Below are 14,834 nucleotides of genomic sequence, written 5' to 3'. Positions count from 1 at the left end.
TGAGTATGGGGACATATTACTTAGACTTTGTTGAGAATAAGTTGAATTGCAATTGTGTGGTGACTAAGTACAGAGGTTGTTTAGTTTCAAGAGAGTTCATTGTTTGAACCATAACATGTGAATTGGTTGCTACTTTATCATGATGAGTTTTATGAGAAAGAGTTGTTGTTATGATGCTATGAAAAGTGATTGAAATTATCATTGATCGAACTTATGCACTATGCTAGCATTCTCACTTCATAAATTATTTCTTTTACCATTTACCTACTCGAGGACGAGTAGGAATTAAGCTTGGGGATGTTGATACGTCTCCAATGTATCGATAATTTATGAAGTATTCATGCCATGTTTGCCCATGTTTGCAATAATTTTATATGGTTTTGCTGCACTTTATATGGTTTATTTAGAACTAACCTGTGCTCATGTTATTTTCAGGAGAACTGTCGTGGTACTGTTTTTTATGTAGAAATAAAAGTTCTCGGAATTGGATGAAAAATTTTGACGATTTTCTTGGAAGAAAAGAGAAATACTGGAGCAAAGAACTACCAGGGGGGGGGGGCTGGTGCCCACTAGACACGAGCCCATGCTAGCACCCCTCGCATGGGTTGATGTCTAGTGGGCACCTCGTGGCCCATCTTGGCATGATTCCAACGCCCAAAAATCCTATAAATATAGAAACCTTCAAAAATAACCCTAGACGAGAATTTCCACTGCCGTAGGTATCTCTAGCCACAAAAAACCAATCAGGGGGGCGTTCTGACACCCTGTCGGTGGGGGAGATCATCTTCGGTGGCCATCTTCATCATCCGGTGGAGACCATGATGAGGAGGGAGTAGTCCACCCTCGGGGCTGAGGGTTTGTACCAGTAGCTATGTGTTTAATCTCTCTCTCTCTCTCTCTCTCATGTTCTTGAGATGTCATGATCTTGATATATCAAGGGCCTTGTTAATATAGTTGGATCATATGGTTTTTGTCCCATGCTATTGTTGTGATGAATTAAATCTTTCACTTTAAGATCTCGTTATGATTCGATTGAATATTCAGATTTGAGAGCACATAATATATGTCTTGCATGCATATACCCGTAGTGACATTAGGGTATTCAAGTGATTCACTTGATATATGTTGTGGCATCAACTCGCGATTTCCCGAGGTGAGAATGGGGTAATCTAGGCATAGGGGTTGACTGCACGTTTTCATACTATGTTCTCCGATAGAAATCTTGGTGTGCTCCTTGAAGTTCTTTGTGTTGGATTGAGTATTATGTATCTGAATTTTTTATGGTGTTATTTTAGTACGAACACTTGATAGATCGATCGGAAAGGATAACTTGTTATCTTAGTATGAACTCTTGGAAAGATTGATCGGAAAGAATAACTTCGAGGTGGTTTCATACCCTACAGACAATTCCTTCTTATGGTCTCCGTTAGATAGAAACTTTGGAGTGATTCTTCATCGTACGTTGAAGGATTGTTAAGTGATCCAATTATATTAGCATTGTTGAGAGATTGCACTAGCAGAAGTACGGACCCTAGGCCTCATTACCAAGCATTTATACAACATTTTGCTCGCTGTTTTACACTTTCTACCTTGCTATTTTTATATTTTCAGATTATAAAAAACTATATCTACTATGATTACTACACTTGTATCACCATCTCTTCGCCTAACTAGTGCACCTATACAATTTACCATTGTATTTGGTGTGTTGGGGACACAAGAGAATTTTTATTATCTGGTTTAGGGTTGTTTGCCAGAGTCCATCTTCATCCTACGCCTCCCACGTATTTATAAACCTTAGGTCATCCACTTGAGATAAATTTGCTACTGTCCTACAAAACTCTATGTTTGGAGGCCCAACATGAGTGTACAAGAACAAGTTGTGTAGTGAACATCACGTATCAACTCCACCAATCTTAACTCATTGCTTGTCCTCACACAATTTAATTGATAAACTGAAAGTGATGAAGAAAACTTTTACAAACTCTTTTGTTCTCGTTATTATACACATGCTTAGCTAGTGTTTAGGTTTTCAGCATAAATCATACATAAACACATCCATGATGATAATTAAAGCATCATATCCAATCATGGCTACACATAACTAACTAGTAAGCAATAATAAGATATCTCACATGCCAACAATTTGTCAAAACAATCACGATATAATACAGTGACATGATATCTTGCTAGCCCTTTTCGAGACCGCAAAATATAAATGCACAACACCTCTAAGATTCAAGCAGCGACTAAATATTATTATTCAGAATAGAAAATATCCTAGTCATACGAATAACCAACATTGACTAGTATCAATGCATAAAAATGACAATAGTGCTCTCTAGTCGGGTGATTTTAGTAAGAGGGAACATAAAAAGATAAATAGACGGGCCCTTTGCAGTGGGAAGCATTGATTTGCAGCGGTGTTAGAGCTCAAATTTTAAAGTAGAGTGGGAATAGTTTTTGAGTGGTGTTCTTTACTGTCAATGTCACAAGAAAGGTTTTAGTATCTTCCATGCTAAACTCATTATAGGTGGTTCCCAAACGAAATTGTAAAGTTGTACTCCCATCCACCATCCATACACAACCATGGCTAGCTGAATTGACGGGTGCCCTCCAACATATCATCTTGCCCAAGGAGTTCTATTTTAATTTAGTTTTGGTTAAGCAGGGTTGGGCACCCTTGTTACCAACCTGCATCATGCAATGACAGCGAATAAATGATCTTCTTGATAGTAACTTACTTTACCTGAAATAAACACCGTGAATTTAAATATCATGAAGGTTCATTGGTTTTTAATTAGCTACAGGTTTGCACATGGGCCAAGTCAACCACTCGAATTACTCAGAGGAAAATACCATACTGCCATATCACATCATAACCATTTTAATGCATGTTAACACACAAGGTAAATCATTACCAACTCCTAGCTATTTATGCATGTCATGAAAAGCTATGATCTCTAATCGTTGTCACGAACATATTCACTCATGATATATTGGTGTGGGGACCCCGACTTATGAGTCGAGATCGCCGTGCTCAGTGATCCCAGAGATCAATGCTCACCGAACACAGATACCGAATAAAAGAGTCTTACATCCATACATACCGTTTGATACAATAAATGACCACTTCGGTCGAGTCTTGCATATATAGGGCCTTAAAGGCCTACACTTGAAACTGAACCAATAGAAGAATTATTGGTTGGAAGCATGAACCCATGCCATCAGCCTTAACCTACAGGCATTCTGACTAGGAACCATCCTAGCTCGCATGAACAGCACCGAGTTAATCTTCACCATATCATGTTCTTGCATACCTGGTCAATGAAATAACCAGTGGCAAGCCAATGAGTACTTTGAATGCACTCGCAAACAACCCATGATATGAACAAAGAAAGTGAAGGATAATAATATCATGCATCCTTTGTGTAACTCATCTGGGTGGAATGATCATGAATATGCATCAAGTTAAAGAAGTACTCTTGAAGAACAGGTTATAGATATCAATATATCTGTCGAGGGCTGAACCATCCGGGCTCACCCTATATGCCAAGTCATCGAACTTGGTCATATCATTGCTATCATAGCAACACCTTTCTCATCACCACACACACACACACTCACACTTGGTTTATGTGGAAATAACTAGACGTAGTTTAAGCAGGATTACCCAACTTTCCTTGACCTTGGACATGGCTATTCGAATAGTTTACACTCTACACAGGTAGTACGCTAGACCCACGAGATCCGGGAAACTTCCGTGTCATCCACGACTCGCGGTATATCACATACCCGAGGTAAGTACCCGATCAATGCCTTTCCCCTGACGATACTAGACAAAGAGGTCCACTCGATTGGTACCCAACCCACATGTTGTACGTCTTACGAGCACCAACTCTGGATAGTACCAACCATGCGGGACCAACGGTGTGACTGGAACTCATAAAAATAGCATAGTCGTCCTACCCGGCACGACCCCATCATGAGAGTGACCACACATCACTCCCGCCACTAGTAATGTGTCTCTTTGCTAGCACCGACCAGAGCAATTAACATAGCCCCATCCCATAAGGGGTAACGTGGTCGTACTGGTAAGGTTGGGACGGTCGACACATCATAAATCTAATCCCATTTCCGAAACCATATTCACACAAATACCGGGTGCATCACTTCACCAAAAGTGACCACCTAACTCATCATCACCCTCGGTCTTAGTGGCACCCGACAAGGTTTTCATAAACTCTTGCTTTGTAACAACAACATGCTCATGATAATACTACTTCTATCTTTACTTGTCAACATGGTATTAGCATGACCCTCAAGGGGTAGAGTCAAGCTCAATGCAAATGCTCCGGAGGAGCCTTCGGTAGAATCATATCAAATGATTACCGACACTTATGATCATATGCAACGGGAATACTTGATATTTAACATGCAAAGTAACATCTGCTCCGTCATGGTCAAAGGGATGCTTGCCTTGCTCACGTAAGTCCTCGGGGTCTTTCGCTCCAACTCCGAATACTCCGTCTACTCGTAACTATCGTCGGAAACAACCACAGTAAGCCACATAGCAAGCAGAATAAAAGTGTTATAAAAATAGAAGTTTTATTTTCTTGGACCTCTGTGGTCATAGGAAAAATACCCGAAGCTTGATATGGGAGATTTGAATCATCAGCGAATTTTGAATGGATGAGAGGAAGAATTGGTGATTATTGAAGAAGCCAACAGAAATCATTCTGTTAAAAATGAGTGGAGCCACTCATTTAACAGAGCATGATTTTAGAAATATTTAGGAAGTGGTTTCACTGGATTTGGAGTTGAAATGAATATTCTAGGAATTTTCTACTATGGAGTAAATAGCAATAGGAAGCTATTTATTATAAGCAACAGAATGAAGCTTGATAAAAATGTTGACCAAGGCTCCAAAATTAGAACATGATATAAGAAGGCTGTGGAAATTTGAATCACTCCAATTGGAGTTGATTTGAATCTGCTAGGAATCTCACAAAGTGGGGTTTCAATCATCCAGAATTGGATTTAAATAAAAACACCACAGAAATATAGCTTAGAAAAATGTGCAGGGCACATTTTTGAATAGGCCTTGATTTTAGGAACGTGTAGAAATTTGAATCATTAGAATCGGAGTAAAAATGAATTTATAATGGATTTTAGAAGATAATCCAAAATAGGAAAAAGAGAGAAGGGCTTAGCCTCAGAGTTATCTTGCGCCCAGGCGCTAGATAGGCCTTCGGGCCGGCCCACTAGCTCGGCTTGTCCATTCGCGGCCACGCAGGAGACGTCTTGCGCGAAATGCGCTTTTGCGCGGGGTGACGGCATCCCATCGAGGCACAGCCAGTTAAGTGGCGCGGCCCACCTGGCGGCCTTGCCAGCCGGCTGACCTGCGGGCACGCAGCCTTCTTCAACCTCCCACCATGGGAGAGAGCAGGGGAGGCCGACGGCGGCTGCCGGAGCTACAAGGCACGACTCCGAGTGCTCCAACCACAGGAGAGCTCAGGGAGGCGAGCCGCACCCGTTCCCAGGTCGTGCGCGAGCTGGGAATGGCTGAGGTGGCGACGCCTCAGCCAACCCCAGAGGTGGCCATCGGGAATCGCGGCCTCGAGCTCTTGGCAACCCCAGGAGGGAATGAAGGTGACCGAGGGTTCCACATGGAGGTGCTATGGCGCCGGAGGGCTTCAGGGGAGAGGGAAAGCTCAGAGGACCTCGAATCTGAGAGGAGGCCGAGGCTGCAATGCGAGCGGTAGGAGGAGGAGGATGGGCACAGGGCGAGCCATGGCTAGCCCAGGAGGCTTCTAAGGGCAGAGGGGGCAAGAGAGAGCATAAGGGGGCTCAGGGCTTGCTTCAAAAAGAGGGGGGTATGGCAGAGGGAGCTCGAGAGAGCTTCGGATGCTCTCTGCGCATGGGCGCCACGCGCCCCTGGAAGGGCTTGGAATCTAGCTGATGATGGGGATGGTTTGGACCAGTTGGGGAGAGGTCCCATGACATGCTCAGATAGGTTACAACACCTAGAAGCGGCCATGAAGAAACATACAAGGTGCAGAGCACCATTAGTGCAGGGTGACAACGTGGTCACCATGGCCACGCATGTCCAGGGTGACCGTTTGACCCGACAGAGATGTCTCTCGTGCAAGGCAAGCTTGCCAGAGGTCACTGATGGAGTTTGGAGCCAAGTGAAGGAGGTTTGAATGGGTTTGGACTACAATTAAGTTTGCAGCAGCAAACTTAAGGCTAGCAAAACTAGTTTGCACAGATAGTTAATTGAGGTGAAACCTTGTCTAGCAGTGTTTTTAATAGAAGGACTACAAGACTGCAAAGTTTCAGCTCAAGAAGGCAAGTGTATCTAGTACTTGTTGTACAAAGCCACATTTCAGCCAGAAATCAACTTGAGGAGGTGCTGCTCATTTTCTCCACATGAGCATGCCATATCTTGGTTCTAAATGAAGCTTTGGCATAAAATAGATGCTCTGTAAAGAATTGGGGGCTTTGGGTTAAGCAGAAGCATGGGAAGAGAGGTCAAAATAGTGATTTCAAGGGTACAATGAGAGATAGTTACATAGGGTCTCTCTCCAATAATTGACTAGAGGGGGTGGCAAAGTTACTGGAGGTACAATTTAACTATATGAGGCTGTGGTAGAAATTTTAGCTCAAGGCTTAAAGTGGAAGGGGTCAAAGAAGCCAATTTAGTGAATGCAGACAAGATGTTTGATCTGTGGTTAGGCTAACAGATGGATTCCAATGGCTATGGAATTTAACAGGATCAAATAATATATAAAAATAAGCTTGCACACCAATTTTGGGATTTGCTGGAGAAGTTTTCCAATGTAGACTTGGAAAACCCATGAAATGGGCAGAAATGGCTTTCTGCTTACAATCCTATTCAAATCAATTCCCACAAATCCAATATTTGGTGTAGGGGAATTATTTGAGCATTAACGCATGCACTAATAGTTTGAGGTCAATTGGAGAAACTTTATAATGTAAAGCTTACCAAAGTCAAAAATCAACAGAGAGGGTTTTGAGGGTCTTAGGACAAGTTCTTCTATTCTCCTTGGTGTACCACTTGGTGTGGATGCCTTATTGGAGTATTGGAACATGTCCACCAAATTTGAGCACAATTGGAGACACTTCACAATGTAGAGTTGCTCAAATTTGATTCTGGACAGATAGGATTTTAGAGTGATTAGGGGAGCCAAATCAACTTGGATTAAAATGAAACTTGGCAAGATCATCAAGAATATCATAGATGACATGCTAGAATTTTACTGGAATTTATTGAGAATATTTCTGATAGAAATATTCTAAAAGCTTGAAATAGGCAGAAATGGTTTTGGAGGGGTTTGCCCAATATTTTGAACATGACCATGTGTTGAAACTCATAAATATGGAATAAATATATCCATTGACTTTCCCTAAATTTTCTTAAATATTTTGAAGGCAATAAAAATAACTTTCCTTCATAGGAGACCATTTCTGGCCTCATAGAAAGGCATTTAAATAAAGTAATAAAATAACTTTTAAAATAATAATATTGTGGTTTTTGGAGGACATTTTGATAATAGGTTTTAAATAAAATAATTGGTGCAAAAATAAGTTCCCCAATTGAGGACTTGTAATACAAATCTCATCTTAGGGGTTTGGAAGTTTAATTCAAAGAAATGCTTTTGATGAAAAATAATATTTGGTAAAAGTAGATATTTGTCCTAAACACATGGCATGATAATTAGGCAGGATAACATGGGATGAGAAGGTGAGTTGGAGGGTGGCAATAATTATTGGGGAGCAATCACATGCATTCAAGCAAGCAGGCAAACAATAGTCACTCCAAGCATCACAAGCATTCACAAAAAAATGGTCCTAATTTTTGAAATAAGTTAATTTGTCAGGAAAGCCAAAAGCAGGGTGTTACAGACCTTACCCCCTGAAGAAAATATCGTCCCCGAGATTTCTAGGCTAGGGGTTGGAGAGATACAAAATCTTGAGTCGGAGGTAGTCTTCATGTCCCCAAGTTGTTGTGGTGTTTGCTGATGCAATTTCGAATGTTTCGCACGTCCTTGCCTGATCATGGGTGGGGTCTGGTAATAAGTTAGGCTTGACCTAGGTCAAGGGCTTGGTGAACTAAGCCCGTGCAAGGTCCTCGCTTGCAACTGTATTCCAAGTCAGAATACGGGGCAAGATGGTGTGTCTGGGTTCTCATCTTGGGGCTTCGCATGCCGGTTAGTGACATCCAGATGTCTCATGTTAGAACGCACTGCCCAAGTCTTCGTGTAGCTTCCTGCTTACGGGGAAGTCCTTGGCTTCCTTTCGGCAGTCAAGCTATGGTCACAAATAGTCTTCATCCTTGAGGGCATTGCAGTGGTCTTCGAAGGCTACTCGTGAAAGCGTCCGGATTGGGTCTCACCCATGAGTCTAAGCTCGGAAGCTCAGAGTCCAAAACAGGTCCTGCCATCTTGGGGGGTTTGCAAGGGGTTCTGGATGAGCTGGCTACCCAAGAGTATAGACCGGCCATCCATTCCCAAGGTCTGCGGCTCGGCAAGCGGGAATCACCTTTAGCAGGTTTTCTGATCCTCTCGCTTGTCCAAAGGTCTCATCATCTTGAATCGTCTAGGTTTCTTGACGTCATTGGTGTAGTCGGTGCGCTTTCGGTGGTTGACTTCTGTTGCTTCATCGTCATTGTCGTGGCTTCCTTGCCACGACGGTTCTTCGTCTTGACCCGAGTAGGATAGACTTCCGTTGTCTTGGGACTGCTTCGAGAAGCCCACCTTCTCGAGATAACACTGTACCCTCGAGAGGCATAACAATCGGCGTTCCTGGGGCTCGTCCAAACAGGACTAAGGTGTGCTTCCTCTTACTGGGTGAGTAAGTATGTCACCGGTGAGGATGACATCATACTTTCCCCGAACATGACATAAGCACAATGCTCATGAGTCCGGTGAGGAGAACGAGGACTTGCTATGGTGGGTTGCTGGCCGAGGGGGGGTTTTATGGTCCACATGACCTGGTCCTTCATGCCCATGTTCGACATGGACATGATGGGCGAAGCTTAAGGGTCTCGGGGAACTTAGGATGTGGGCGAACAGTTATCATCTTATCTCTAAGCACATTCCTTTGATGCCAATAGTTCAACCTCAAATCTCGGGACGATATCACCTCATCTCATCAAAGATACCATCCCACGTGGGTCAACCCCACACTGCTTATGCTACTCAACTCCGGGTTGAGGGAAGATCTAACCCCAAACACTACAAGTATGGTGTAGCAACGATGCACATGCTTTCTTATGCAAGAACCTCGGGGAGACATACAAGCTTCTCAGCTTGAACTTAAGACACAACGAATCAAAATGTCCATCTAAGTCATCCAATAGACAGGGTACTGCATTACTATATTAAGTAAACACATAATATACCAATCCAATATCCGGTTTCCTTTCTATGAATCCGATCAAGTGATCCATCAATCCGATCAATCAATACTGGACCCATCACTCCTACAAATCCAATTTTTGATGGTGTTCTACGTAATTGTTTAGGGTCCTCATAATTCACATATTACTGCAAGGATTACGTCATAGTATGTCCACCAACTTTAATACTCATGGCCATCTAATCTCCAAGGCTAGTCCACATAGGTTTGTAAACCAATCTGACAACTCCAAGCGTACACACCTATTATCCACTGAGACACATGGTATCACGATTAAGATCATCGGGCTAAATCCAATTTACTCCGAACCATGTGGTTTCCGTCATCCTTGATACCCTATTAAGATTACCTATTTAAATCCAAGTTTCAAATCTAATAAGGAGTCTACTTGATACTCCAAGTTATTATGGTAAAGGCATCAAATCATGCCAACTACTTGCTAAAGTCATGTATACCACCAAGAATAATGTTCGCGATCATAATCGTCCTACTAAATCCAATCTCACTCCAGATTATGCAGGTTATGCTACTATAACAACTTGTTCCACCAAGTTTACCTACCTTCATATGGGTCTTATGATCCACCAGGATAGCCTAGCTCTATCCTTAACACACATATCATCATCATCACGACAGTCCTTAGTCTAATACCCTTATATCAGAGAACGATCCTCTTATGGCATCAGGGTTTTGGTGCTATCTTAAGATTGAAGGATACTTGTTCACTGCGATCACTCGTTCCATTAAGAACCCGGTGCTAGGCGGGGTTCATTGGGGACCTACACGTGTTCTCGCAAGTCCTTGCACGAGACACGTGACCAGAAAATTTGAGCCGGAAGGGCTTGTGGAGGTTAGTCTGGTCTAGTGTGGTTTTCCAACCTTGAGGCAAAAGCACACTCCTAGGGGTTGCGTGTGGTTAAGCATAGCACATTTAGTGTCTTCAGTGTCAGCCATCCTTCGAAGTGGATCCTTGGTGCATATTGCCTTGCCGTCTTCAGTTGTCGAAAGGGGTGAGAGAGATAGTACAGAGGGGAGTGTCTAAGGGTCTTAGTGCGATCAAACAAGCATTGGAAAGTCAACTCAAACAACTGCTAAAAATTTGTTTTGAGCATCAAAATAAGACGAGTGATATAACTGCATGCTTGTTGCCTAAGCATAAGTGCGGCTTATATCAAAGCACAATCAAAAACAAGCAACACACAACATGGTCCATCCGAACCATCTTACAGACTCGACTTCGCATAGGGAATTCATGACTCATCCTATCCTAGGTTCTAGGACTCGACAGTCATGCTCGCTTCGTGCTCCAGAGAGGAGTCCGCTAATTCTTCTGGACCTTCTCATGGTGTTGTCACGCCTCTTGTTGTCGCTTGTCGAAGCAATTCGCTTGAGTTGTAAAGAACTCTTCTCGTCTGCGGAGTTGCTGAAGAAGGCGGTTCTTCATGGCTGTTATTGATAGGATCTCCTTGTCTTCATGATCTTGTCAGTGTCTTCTTGTCTTCTGGGGCTTCGAGAGTCTCAAGCGGACATCTTCATGCACCGATATTCGCAAGACATGACAGAGTTCTGGTCTGTCAATCATACTAATTGCGGTATCGTCACCTAGAGCGGGGGATGAAGAGAACCGTTTTCCTGCACACTAAGGTGAGGCGGACCAAATGGCGAGGTTCTCATCCACCGGTGGTGGTCGACACAATTCCTTATAACTCACAGGGTCGCTCTCTTAGTGATGCAGATCAAGGTTTGCATATATTATATCGAGATCATCGTAGGCGTAAGTGGCATCACTCTGGAACAGTGTCCAGGGTTTCACCATCTTCTAAGCCTCGATGTCCTTGTTCCTCATGGAGATACTTCTGTTGGTGTCGTCTAGTCGTAGAGTTGTCTTCTCTGTCTTTCAGCACAGGTGTTTGCGAGGAAAGGTTACTTCCTTCCGGGCTGCCCACGAGGATTTCAATTTATCCCGTGGTCAGAGGGCATAAGGTACTAGCGACCATTTGCAAGTTTTGAAAAAGTAGACGAGGAGTGTCAAGAAAATAAGAGTGGAAGGCTCAAGCATAACCTTCAATTTCTTTGAAGATTTAGGAGAGTCAAGAAGACATATAGGTTTTGTAAGTATTTTTGAAGGATCTGGAAAGTAGTTTTATCCTAACTAACGTCCGTGCTAACTAAGGCTTCCTACAGTCAGGATGGCTCTGATATCAGCTCTATGGGGACCCCGACTTACGAGTCAAGATCGCCGTGCTTAGTGATCCCAGAGATCAATGCCCACCGAACACAGATACCAAATAAAATAGTCTTACATCCAAACATACCGTTTGATACAATAAATGACCACTTAGGTCTAGTCTTACATATATAGGGCCTTAAAGGCCTACACTTGAAACTGAACCAATAGTGGAATTATTGGTTGGAAGCGTGAACCCATGCCATCAGCCTTAACCTATAGGCATTCTGACCGGGAAACATCCTAGCTCGCATGAACGTCACCGAGTTAATCTTCACCATATCCTGTTCTTGCATACCTGGTCAATGAAATAACCAGTGGCAAGCCAATGAGTACTTTGAATGCACTCGCAAACAACCCATGATATGAACAAAGAAAGTGAAGGATAACAATATCATGCATCCTTGGTGTAACTCATCTGGGTGGAAGGATCATGAATATGCATCAAGTTAAAGAAGTACTCTTGAAGAACAGGTTACAGATATCAATATATCTGTCGAGGGCTGAACCATCCGGGCTCACCCTATATGCCAAGTCACCGAACATGGTCATAAAATTGCTATCATAGCAACACCTTTCTCATCACCACACACACACTCACACTTGGTTTATGCGGAAATAACTAGACGTAGTTTAAGCAGTATTACCCAACTGTCCTTGACCGTGGACACGGCTATTCGAATAGTTTACACTCTGCAGAGGTAGTACACTGTACCCACGAGATCTGGGAAACTTCCATGTCATCCACGACTCGCGGTATATCACATACCCAAGGTAAGTACCTGATCAATGCCTTTCCCCTGACGATACTAGACAAACAGGTCCACTCGATTGGTACCCAGCCCACATGTTGTACGTCTTACGAGCACGAACTCTGGACAGTACCAACCATGCGGGGACCAACGGTGTGACTAGAACTCATAAAAATGGCATAGTCGTCCTACCCGGCACGACCCCATCACGAGAGTGACCACACATCACTCCCGCCACTAGTAATGTGGCTCTTTGCTAGCACCAACCAGAGTAATTAACATAGCCCCGTCCCATAAGGGGTAACATGGTCGTACTGGTAAGGTTGGGACGGTCGACACATCATAAATCTAATCCCATTTCCGAAATCATACTCACACAATTACCGGGTGCATCACTTCACCAAAAGTGACCACCTAACTCATCATCACCCTCGGGCATTAGTGGCACCCGACGGGGTTTTCATAGACTCTTGCTTTATAACAACAACATGCTCATGATAATACTATTTCTATCTTTACTTGTCAACATGGTATTAGAATGACCCTCAAGGGGTAGAGTCAAGCTCAATGCAAATGCTCCAGAGGAGCCTTCGGTAAAATCATATCAAATGATTACCGGCACTTATGATCATATGCAACGGGAATACTTGCTATTTAACATGCAAAGTAACATCTGCTCAGTCATGGTCAAAGGTTTGCTTGCCTTGCTCACTTAAGTCCTCGGGTCTTCAGGTCTTCCGCTCCAACTCCGAATACTCCGTCTACTCGTAACTATCATCGGAAACAACCATAGTAAGCCACATAGCAAGCAGAATAAAAGTGTTCTAAAAATAGAAGTTTTATTTTTCTTGGACCTCTCTGGTCATAGGAAAAATACCTAAAGCTTGATATGGGAGATTTGAATCATCAGACAATTTTGAATGGATGAGAGGAAGAATTGGTGATTATTGAAGAAGCCAACAGAAATCATTCTGTTAAAAATGAGTGGAGGCACCCATTTAATAGAGCATGATTTAAGAAATATTTAGGAAGTGGTTTCACTGGATTTGGAGTTGAAATGAATCTTCTAGGAATTTTCTACTATGGAGTAAATAGCAATAGGAAGCTATTTATTATAAGCAACAAAATGAAGCTTGATAAAAATGTTGACCAAGGCTCCAAAATTAGTACATGATATAAGAAGGCTGTGGAAATTTGAATCACTCCAATTGGACTTGATTTGAATCTGCTAGGAATCTCACAAAGTGGGGTTTCAATCATCCAGAATTGGATTTAAATAAAAAAACACATAAATATTGCTTGGAAAAATGTGCAGGGAGCATATTTGGATAGACCTGTATTTTAGGAACCTATAGAAATTTGAATCATTAGAATCGGAGTAAAAATGAACTTATAATGGATTTTTGAAGATAATCCAAAATAGGAAAAAAGAGAGAAGGGCTTAGCCTCAGGGTTATTTTGCGCCCAGGCGCTAGATAGGCCTTCGGGCCGGCCCACTGGCTCGGCTTGGCCAGCCGCGGCCACGTAGGAGACGTCTTGCGCAGAATGTGCTTTTTGCGCGGGGTGACGGCATCCCACCGAGGCACGGCCAGTTAAGTGGCGCGGCCCACCTGGCGGCCTTACCAGCCGGCTGACGTGCGAGCCCGCGGCCTTCTTCAACCTCCCGCCACGGGAGAGAGCAGGGGAGGCCGGTGGCGGCTGTCGAAGCTACAGGGCATGACTCCCAGCGCTCCAACCATAGGAGAGCTCAAGGAGGCGAGCTAGGAAGGGTTGAGGTGGCGGCGCCTCGGACGACCGTAGAGGTGGCCATCGGGAATCGCGGCCTCGAGCTCTTGCGCCCCCAGGAGAGAATGAAGGTGACCGAGGGTTCCACATGGAGGTGCTATGGTGCCGGAGGGGGTCAGGGGAGAGGGGAAGCTCGGAGGACCTCGAATATGAGAGGAGGCCGAGGCTGCAATGCGAGCGATAGGAGGAGGAGGATGGGCACGGTGTGAGCCGTGGCTAGCCCAGGAGGCTTCTAAGGGTAGAGGGGGCGAGAGAGAGCAGAAGGGGGCTCAGGGCTTGCTTCAAAAAGAGGGGGGTATCACTACTGGAAATGTATTTTGCCATCTGCCTAGTCTTTGCCGTCTGCTAGCTGATGGCAAAGATAGTCTTTGCCGTCAGCTTCAGCAAAACGGACGGCACAGTACTGGCTGATGGCATACAGTCTTTTTGCCATCTGTCACCTCTTTGCCGTCTGCTACCAGACGGCAAATAGTCCAGAGGCAGGCGGCAAAGATGTAGATAGGCCCACCTGACCGCGGGGTGGCTAGGTCAAACTGGAGTCGGACCTTTGCCGTCTGCTGGCGGACGGCAAAGAGTCCGGAGGCAGACGACAAAGAGTCTAGACTCTTTGCCGTCCACCAGCAGAT

Source organism: Hordeum vulgare, chromosome 1H, assembly GCF_904849725.1.
Source record: "Hordeum vulgare subsp. vulgare chromosome 1H, MorexV3_pseudomolecules_assembly, whole genome shotgun sequence".
In the NCBI taxonomy this organism is placed as follows: domain Eukaryota; kingdom Viridiplantae; phylum Streptophyta; class Magnoliopsida; order Poales; family Poaceae; genus Hordeum; species Hordeum vulgare.
The sequence above is the reverse complement of the archived record's forward strand: the minus strand, read 5'-3'. Positions refer to the sequence as shown.